Source organism: Notamacropus eugenii, chromosome 3 (genome assembly GCF_028372415.1).
Source record: "Notamacropus eugenii isolate mMacEug1 chromosome 3, mMacEug1.pri_v2, whole genome shotgun sequence".
Taxonomy (NCBI): domain Eukaryota; kingdom Metazoa; phylum Chordata; class Mammalia; order Diprotodontia; family Macropodidae; genus Notamacropus; species Notamacropus eugenii.
Window position 1 is genome coordinate 197,506,999 of NC_092874.1, and position 9,561 is coordinate 197,516,559.

Below are 9,561 nucleotides of genomic sequence, written 5' to 3' on the forward strand. Positions count from 1 at the left end.
GGAAAGAATTTTTACAACCAGTGTCTTTGATAAAAGCCTCATTTCTAAAATAAAATACATAGCAAACTGACTCAAGTTTGTAAGAATACAAGTCATTCCCCAAATGATAAATGGTCAATAGGTATGAACAGGCAGTTATCAGAAATAATTAAAGATATACATATATGAAAAAATGTTCCAAATCACTATTGATTAGAGAAATGTAAATCAAATAACTGTTGGTACCACATCACACCTGTCAGGTCTAACATGACAAAACAGGAAAATTGGATTAAGATGTGGGAAAATTGAAACACTAATGCGTTATTGGTGGAGTTGTAAACTTATCCAACCATTTGAGAGCAATTTGGAGCTATACTCAGAGGGATGTAAAAATGTGTATACCCTTTGACCCAGCAATACCACTTCTAGGGCTGTATCCCAAAGAGATCATACACATGGGAAAAGGACCCAATGTACAAAAATATTTATAGCAGCTCTTTTTGTGGTGGCCAAGAACTGGAAATTGAGGGCGTGCCCATAAATTAGGGAATAGCTGAACAAATTATGGTATATGAATGTAATGGAATACTATTGTGCTGTAAGAAATGATGAGCAGGCAGACTTCAGAGAAACCTAGGAAGACTTCTAAGAACTGATGCTGAGGGAACTAAGTAGAAACATGAGAATATTACACACGGTAACAGCCAAAGTGTGCATGGATTATTTTTGCTGGCCCCTCATCAAAAATATTTTCAAAGGATTCATGATACAAAATGCCATCCACATCCAGAGATAGGATTATGGAGTCTGAATGCAGATAGAAGTATACTATTTGCTCTTTCTCCTTTGTTTTGTCTTGTTTTGTTTCTTCTTTCTCAGGATTCATTCTATTGGTTACAATTCTTCTTTACAACATGACTGATGAGATGAGCCTATATCAGACTGCAGGCTGTCTTGGAAAGGAGGTAGAGGAAGGAAGAGAAAATTTAAAACTTAAGTTTGTGGAACTGAATGTCCTAAACTAAAAATTAACCCTAACCCTACATGCCTCTGACTCTAACTCTAACCCTAAACCCTAACCAACAAATTGTTAAAAAGTAAAAATATATAGAATTTTGAGTGGCACTAGTACCTAGTAGAGTCAGACAAGGTAACGTATAAAGGGTATCATTTAGGCAGTTTTGAAAGAAACAAGGGGATCTAAGAGATAGAAGGGAGAGATTAACATTCCAGCTATGGGGCCAGCAAATGAGAAGGTGTGGAAACGGAAGATGGAGTGTCATGTAGGGAACAGCAAGAAGACCAGTTCAGCTGGACAATGGTGTTGTAAGAGGAGTAATGTCTACTAATAGTATCTGAAGGGTAAATTGGGCCAAGTTGTGAAGGGCTTTAAAAGTTAAACATGAACTTCTGGGTCATGTGAACAAGATGGCAGACGTATTTTCTCTGATTGTCAGAACCTCTCAAACCTTTCTAGAATAGAAATTATGCACCAAAAATGAAGCAACTTCAGCTGTTTACATGGTCTAGTACACCTAGAATCCAAGGTTTTTTAAAAAAGCCCAGAAACTGATGGTCACTGAACACATATTAGCAGACTCAAGGACATGAGTCTTACAACAAAATCCAGTCCAGCAGGTTTTATTCCCTCTCTTTTTCCAGTGCCATAGTGTTCTCGGCTCCAGGATGTGGAAGTATACTGGAGCCTTGACAGCCAACTTGGTCACAATCCTTCAGGAAAAAAATATACTACCAGGGGCTGCAGCTTAGAGCACCAATACTGCAAAGCTCTAAACTGACAGCATCTCTGAACTGCCAGTGCAGGACAGAGAACTAAATAACAGAGGGCGTAGAGGATGGGACACTATGCATCCGGCTGGGGCACATTGTGACAACCCAAAGGTCAGTTGGGTATAAACTGAGATTGGTGAACCATGAATTACCTGATGTGGGAGGAGGCTGAGATGCCTTGAGATCCAGTCCCCTGAGAAAATTAGGACAGCAAGTGGCTAATTGTGGGAATTGAGCAGAACCACACTGAATCCATTCTTTGACTCAATTCTAGAGTTGCCTCAGTTCCCTTTCTATGGGTCTAGCCCCAATTTGTGTCTTGTGAGAAAACTTTATATTCAATTGTGGGAACTGGGAGACAACTTTATTTGATTGTTTGAACCTAGCCTTCTGTGACTGGGAAACTGGACCACCTCTCCCTGAGGCTTAGAAACCCTTATCTAAGGACCTAAGTTACGCTGACTAGAAAACAGATTCAAAGATTGATGCAAAGAGTTCTCGCAGCTGTACATCTTAAGCAATTTCTATGTCTTATCTGGAAACTGGCCCTTGTACTGACCCATCAGTTATTGTTTTCATGTTCCTACATTTTTTTCTGAATTCAGGGAGTTGTACCTATCTACTCGACCCGTGGATTCTTCCCTTCAATTAAAAATCAGGTTATTTAATGTTGTATTGTTTCCTTTTAATTATTTGCCCTTATTTGATTGCTTTCAAAACATAAAGATTTCTCACCCTGTATACAGAGTCCAGGCCTAAACAGAGAAGGTCTGGTCCTAGCTTATTGGGCAATTGTCATGCATTGCTTAATAAACCAACATTCTTGGAAGATCAAATCTTTGTTTTCCTCAGCCACTTCTCTGTCACCCAACAGTTTTTGTGAGCCATCTATGAGAAGTCAGGATTAGTGGCATCTAGTAACACTTTTTAGGGAAACTAGGTGTGTCAGTGGATAGGAGACCAGGACCGAGTTCAAATTCAGCCTCAGACCTTTACTAGCTAAGAGACCCTAGGCAAATCACTTAACCTTGTTTGACTGCATTTCCTCATGTGTAAAAAGAACTGAAGAAGGAAAAGGTAAACCACACCAGTGTCTTTGTCAAGAAAATCCCAAATAGTGCCGCAAAGACTCAGACACAACTCAACAACAAATGACAGCTTTTACAGGGTCAAGGGAGATTTGGACATGTTGGTAAGCAGAGAAAGAATCAATAGATTGAAAGAGATTTGAGATTGGACAGAGTAGGAGAGTAATTACGAGGGAGATCTGTCTGAGCAGATAGCAGAGAATTGGATCAAGGATACATTTAGAGTTATCCTCGTTGAAGAAAAGATTTAAGTAAAGGAATGACATGAAAAGGCATTAGAGGAAGGAATTTCCAAATACAGCATTAATGGACAAATACTTTAGGAACATGGAACTTTTGTTTGGGGTAATTAAAAGTCTTTCACAGTTTCCCAAAGGGATCCAGCAAGTTTCTTGCTCCTGCATTGTCTAAGTGCACTTTATCTTTGCAGTTTTATGTCCTGATGATCATTGGGGTTGTACGTTCAATTGCATGTTCTATCCTTTGGCCTTACCATGTAACATCGGACCCGTTGCCAGTCAAGGTAAAAACCATGTAGTTTTTCTCTTCTTGATATCTGGGAAGTTTTCTTAACTCTGCAGCTGATAGGAACTGGGTTTTCACTGATAAACTAAGGCATTATTCAGGGGGCAAAATTTGCACAAGAACAGGAAGGCAGGAGGACCAAGAGAAGAGAGCACCCTGGGAGCTCCTGTAACTGAAAGTCATATTATGGACTAAGACAGAGCCAGCCAAGGAGCAAATTGCACCAATGTGACACCCTCAGGGTTAGATTCCAAGATTGGAGTCATTTGTGAATAATATTAATTGAGCGGTGCTGATATGGATTGTACCACTGAAAACTCATCTCAACTACAGGCCCACAAAGGGTAATTCCTCAGTTTTCTTTCCCTTTTTTTCCTTCTACCTGAAAACATATACCCTTTTCCAAATATTTATCTCCTTTTCTTGAGAGTTTACTCATCCTTTGGTTTACTTGTGTTTTAAACCTGTTATGATAGACACAGCCCATTGTTTTGTTAGTTTGTGTGCATCATTGAGCTATGAACATTCAATGTCTGGGGCCCCGGACACTCTCTAAACTATGTTGCTTAAAAAAATTAGAGGGGTTATTGATATATATATATATATATATCCATCAATCAAAAACAAAATGTTGTGTTAGGACAAGGGATACAAAGACACAATTGAAATAGTCTCTGACACCAGGAAGTATACAATCTGGGGGGAATAGGTTAACATGTTCCTATGTATGTATTATGAACCTAAAAGTTTGGTTAAGAAAAGGCAACAGTCCAAATGTGTACAGTTTTAATTCCCTTAAAGTCAGAAGTCACATGATCATGGGGTCAGAAAAACTTCTGACCACCTCATACAGAAATGACCAGGCTTAAATGTGTTTAGCACAATCCAAGGTTGTTTGTGTACTTCAGATTTATGGTCTTGATGAGTGATTAACTATAACACAAGAAAGGAATTTCTTAATTGGATAGGTTGTAAGTACAATAAGATAGAGAGTGAGCAAGGTGTTGGTTGAAATTACAACTCAGAACATCTGTGCTTTCTTTATAACATAAACTTCATAACATAGTATATGTCCACAAGATGAAAAGGAAAGTTTCATTATTTAAGATAGTGTCTAGGGTTAAGGGTCTCGTAAGGAATGTTAAATTAGCCCCATCTGGCTTTGTTGACATAGGAGGAAGTATTCTCTGAGTTTACTTCAGAGAACAGAGAGAGACGTATTTCCAACCTCTTCTTAATTCAAGCTCTGGTCCTTATTAAAGTCCAAAACTTATATTAAATAATTATCATTCCCTCCTTTTAGTCAAAGGTAAGCTGAAGGCTTCACCTGTAGACCAAGATACAAAAAGAAAAACTTCACATTTCCTCAGAAAATGGGAAAGGGAGTTCTAAAAATCCTTCCTTTATGGACAAGGGAGATGCACTATTCTCTGCATTTGGAGTGGGCTTGTTTACCAAGGTGGTGGAACATTTGTGGGCCAAAGTTAATCCTAATCAGACACCTAGCAAGGTGAGAACAAGAATAGTAAATATCCTGGCAACAGAAAGGAGGAGGGGTCTGAGTAAGCTGCCCACCCTGGGGGAAAGGGAACTAAACATGTCATAGTTGCTTCAGCCTTTTCCCTTAACTGAGTGGCATGAGAGTGAAATGTATTTATACTATCCTGTATCTGTTGGGATTTGTTAACATAAAAACAACGTTCCTCTTCAAGGAAAACACAGACACCCTCCTGGGCTGCAAGAAGGGCATCAAGTGCTCTCTGATTTTGCAAGACCACTTTGGCCGGGGAGCCAGGTTCGCTCTGCAGGTCTCCCACCACTTTGGCTACCCTGTCATTCATGTTTGCAATCTTTCGGGACAGATCTTTGTAAACATCATTTGCAATGATAAGTCCTGCTGATCCCACTCCTGTAGTAGCCAGGATACTGCCCCCTATGATGAGGGGCAGGACCTGGATGGCATGCAGGGAGCAGAGGGACTTGGCAAGAGAGCTGGGTTTAGCAATAATCAGGTCTTGAAGTGCCATGGGTATTGGAGTCGTGTCTGGGATGTATCGGAGGTCAGGCACTGTTCGGACAATGGTACATAGTCCTATCCATCGAGGAGGAAGGGTCTGATAAAGGGACATGCCACACAGAAAGAACATTCCCAAGGGGGATGGTAGAGTAAGGGAAAATGCGAGGGAACCCAGGAACTGTGAACATTAACCCTGGCTCCGTTATAAACATAGTAACCCTTGCTCTGGTTTGGGGAAGTACTGTTATATAGAAGCTGTGACTGAGAAAGGAGTAGACCCATAGAAGGATTTAGGCAGGGGTTGTTGGTCATCCTATTAGAGACAGGACCCTACCCTTTTTTCTGCCCATAAGTATCCCCGATAGTGATCCCAATAAATTGTCTCATTTCCCATCTTATCAGGCCATAGCTCTAGGTAGGTCCCAGGAGAGAAAGTGGCATTGATGAGAAACCAATCACTACCACAGCCACATTCATCAGGTCGCCCTGCACAGTAGGAGGAATCAGAGTTACCTTGAGTTTTATTGGTTCCCAGAATCCAAGGAGAGGGCAAGGACACAAAGAGAGAATCTGATTCCTCTCTTAGAGTTGAGTCTACCAAGATGCATCCAGATCAAGTAATTGCACCGGGCAAGGTCCAGGTTGCCTACAGGGATTCCAGAAGAGTGATTAGATAGGTAGCAAAAAATATCAGGGGGCGCTGTAGAAGCCCAAGCTGCCTTTGAAAAGACAGGACCCTGAGGGCTATCTAAATCCAGATGGATTCGGGTGAAGTATGGGGCACTGAGGAGAAGGTTCAATTCTCGACTAGACTGTGCCTGGTCCACCTTTTGAATTACAATTGGCCTTTCAGGAGTTCCTTTTTCAGAAAATCTGAGGCCCTCAGTGGGGTGAGCCTGGGCCGTTAATTCAACAGACCCCCAGTCAGAAGCAGAGATAGGTTGTACTGAAACCCATCCTAGAGGGTCAAGGCACAACCAGCAGTTGGACAGGTTAAATAGTCTGACTGCCTCCTGGCCCAGCTTCCACATGGGGTGAGTGGGGAAATGTGAGAAGTCGCTTTTTCCCTGTAGTTGGTCATTGTCAGAGATGGGCAGCCATTGCAAGGCAATAGCAATTGAGCAGAAGAAGTAAGTTGTAAAGGGAACCAAGGTGGGCAGTGGGGGGAACATATTGGAAGTATAGAGTGACTAAAGGGTTCAGATGAGGAACGAGCTGCTCTCTGCGCAGGCCTGGTCTGGAGTCTTGGGAAAGCTGTTTACACCTGATGTCATCTTTCTTGGGCAAGGTCTCCTATAGGCTCAGATGTCCACTCTGGAGCAGAGGCCGTCTTCAGATGTGACAGATGGATCCAGGAGTCTATTCCTTGGAGTTTGGCAGCAGTAGAAGTGGTGAGCAGTACCTGGAAGGGTCCCTTCCACTGTGGTTCTAGAGAGTTTCTGCAGGTAGCACTTCCAATATAACTAGTCTTGAGGAGAAATGAGGGAACTGGTCTTAGGTGGTGGACCTAAGGAACAAGACAGAGAGACAAGGTCTTAAACCTGATGAATTTGCTGACTAAGTTTAACACAATATTCTTGAAGACAATGAGAATCGAGTGGGGAGAGATCCACTGAGGTGAGAGGCATTGGTCTCCCAGTGACAATCTCTTAGGGGGAAAGATTGGTTTTGCCCACAGGTCAAGATTGGAGGCTAAGAAGGGCAATGGGTAGCATCTTGCTCCATGGTGCCTAGAAATCTGGGGTTAATTTTCCTAGTAGTCCTTTCAATACTCCATTAGCTCTTTCTACCGTGGGTCATAAGCATGTAAGTGCTGGTGGATTCCCCAAGCATTCAGGATACTTCTGAGTCCCTGGCCTGTAAAATGAGTTCCCCAATCACTATGAACTTCACATGGCACCCCCCAATAAGGGATGATCTGTTTGGATAGGGATTTTTCTACCATAGAAAGTGGCTGCCTGACATGGGAAAACCTCTACACATCTGGAAAACATACAGACCATAACAAGGGCAAACTTATATCCCCAGCAAGAAGGCAACTGAATGAAGCCAATTTGCCAGATCTCAAAGGGTGAGAGAGGGAGAAGAAAGGAATGCTGGGAAGGCCTAAGGGACTTGGAGGGATTGTATAGAGGACAAAATTGGCATCTAGACACCACCTCTTCAGTCACCTTTTTTGATATTCCCCACCAGTGCTGAGAAGCAAACTCATAAAGTTTGTCTGGTCCCCAATGACATATGGTGTAGATGACTGAGTAATGGTTGATGCAGTTGATGAGGGAGAACAACCTGCTGTCCATGTTTCCAAAGTCCTGTTTCAGAGTCCCAAGCACACTGCTGTAGTTCCCACTGACATACTGTTTCAGGAGAGACAAGGGCTTGAGCCTCAGTTAAAGCTACCAGATCAATAGGCAGGGGAGCAAGCGAGGAGGTACAGGAAGTCATTACAGGAACCGGGGGTGAGAGGGCTGCTTCCCTGGCTGCTTGATCAGCTAGCTGATCCCCTACAGCCTCAGGAGTGGATTCCTGAGATTGGCCGGTAGTTTTGATAATAGCCACTGCCCTGGGGAGTAGTAGACATTCTAATAACCTAGAGACTGTTTACTGTTCTTTATGGGCTATCCCGTGGAAGTTAAAAATCCCCTTTGTTTCCTTAACATTCCAAAATCATGAGCTACCCAAAAAGCATATCTGCTGTCTGTATAGATCTTCAGCCCCCTCCCCAACTCACGAGCCCTTAACACAGCTTCTACCTCTGCCTACTGTGCAGTTAGCATGGGGGAGGGGCCCAACTCTGATACCTCAGTTACCATGGTGATGCCATAACCTGCTACTGCTTGTCCATTGGAGTTCCTCAAACAGGAGCCATCTGTGAAGACTGTGAGGTTGGCATCTGGGATGGGTCTCCTGGAGGTCGATTCTTGGGGTCAGCAGGGGATTCAGGATTGTAATGCAGTCATGATTGGAGGGCTTAGACTAATGATCATTCCCAAACCATACTGTCTCAAAACTGGGAATAGCCTCTAGAAACTCAGCGGGATTTAGCACATTTAGTCTTTTGATGGTGACCTGGGGCCATGTCATTAGCTGGGATTCAATTTTTGCCAGGCGACTGCTTGATAAGTGTTGGGTGTGATGTGAATTTAGGAGGGCCTCAACCACTTGGGGTACAAAAAGGGTCACTGCTGAATCAATTATAATGTCCTCACTTTGTTTAAAAATCTCAGTTATAGCGATAACACTTCTCAGGTAGGGTAGTAGGGCCCTGGCTACTGCACCCAGTTGTTTGCTATTATATCCTACTGGTCTGTAATACTCCCTGTGTTTCTGTGCTAAAACTCCTACTGCATTCCCTCTTTTTTCCATAGCCAAAAGCACAAAAAGCAGGCAATAGTTAGGAAGACTGAAGGCTGGGAGTTCAGAAAGCTAAGTCTTTATGGATTCTATAGTCAGGTGCTGCTTTTTAGATAAGCAAAAGGGGTCAGGATTTTGGTGTCGCAGGGCTTCATACAAAGGGTGGGTGAGGACAGAGAATTCAGGAATTCAAAATTGACAGTACCCAGTCAGTCCCAAAAAGGCCCAAAATTGTCTTTTGGAGGTTGGGAAGGGAAATCGCAGATAGCCTGAATTTGTGAAAAATCCAGGGAAACACTACCCTGAGAAATGAATTGTCCAAGGAATTTTACAGAGGAACAGCAAAACTGAAGTTTATGTCAGGAAGCCTTGTGGACATTTAAAGCTAGAAATGCTACCACATCACCCCTCCCTGCGGCCAGGTCAGGGGAACAGAGTAACATCATCCACATACTAGAAGAGTGCAGAGCACTGGGGAAGGATAAGAGAGGTGAGACTGTCATGCAGGACTTGACAGAAGTAGGGGGGAGTTTCAGTGAAACCCTGAGGCAAGACAGTCCGAGTATACTGCTATCCCTCCCAAGGAAAAACAAAAAGGTATTGGCTGGAGGGGAGCACGGGTATAGAAAAGAAGACGCTACAGAGATCAATAGCAGTGAACAGTGGCAAATGGGGGAATAAGGGATAACAGAGTGTGAGGATCAGGGACCACCAGGGAGCTAGGGAGAACAATGGCCCTAACAGCAGGAAGGTCCTGCATGAGGTGCCTCAGTTACCAGGCTTCTTAATAGGGAAAATAGGAGT

The 9,561-nt window shown here is 42.9% G+C and overlaps 1 long non-coding RNA gene across 1 annotated transcript; it reads right to left on the reverse strand.

Annotated features, from left to right (window-relative positions):
• Window positions 1-4,155: 4,155 nt before the first annotated feature.
• On the reverse strand, window positions 4,156-8,155 carry LOC140533742 (uncharacterized). Its single transcript, XR_011977042.1, has 2 exons — window positions 7,575-8,155; window positions 4,156-6,910 (listed from the first exon to the last, which is right to left on the reverse strand). It is a non-coding gene; the product is annotated as an uncharacterized lncRNA (long non-coding RNA).
• Between the last annotated feature and the right edge of the window lie 1,406 nt (window positions 8,156-9,561).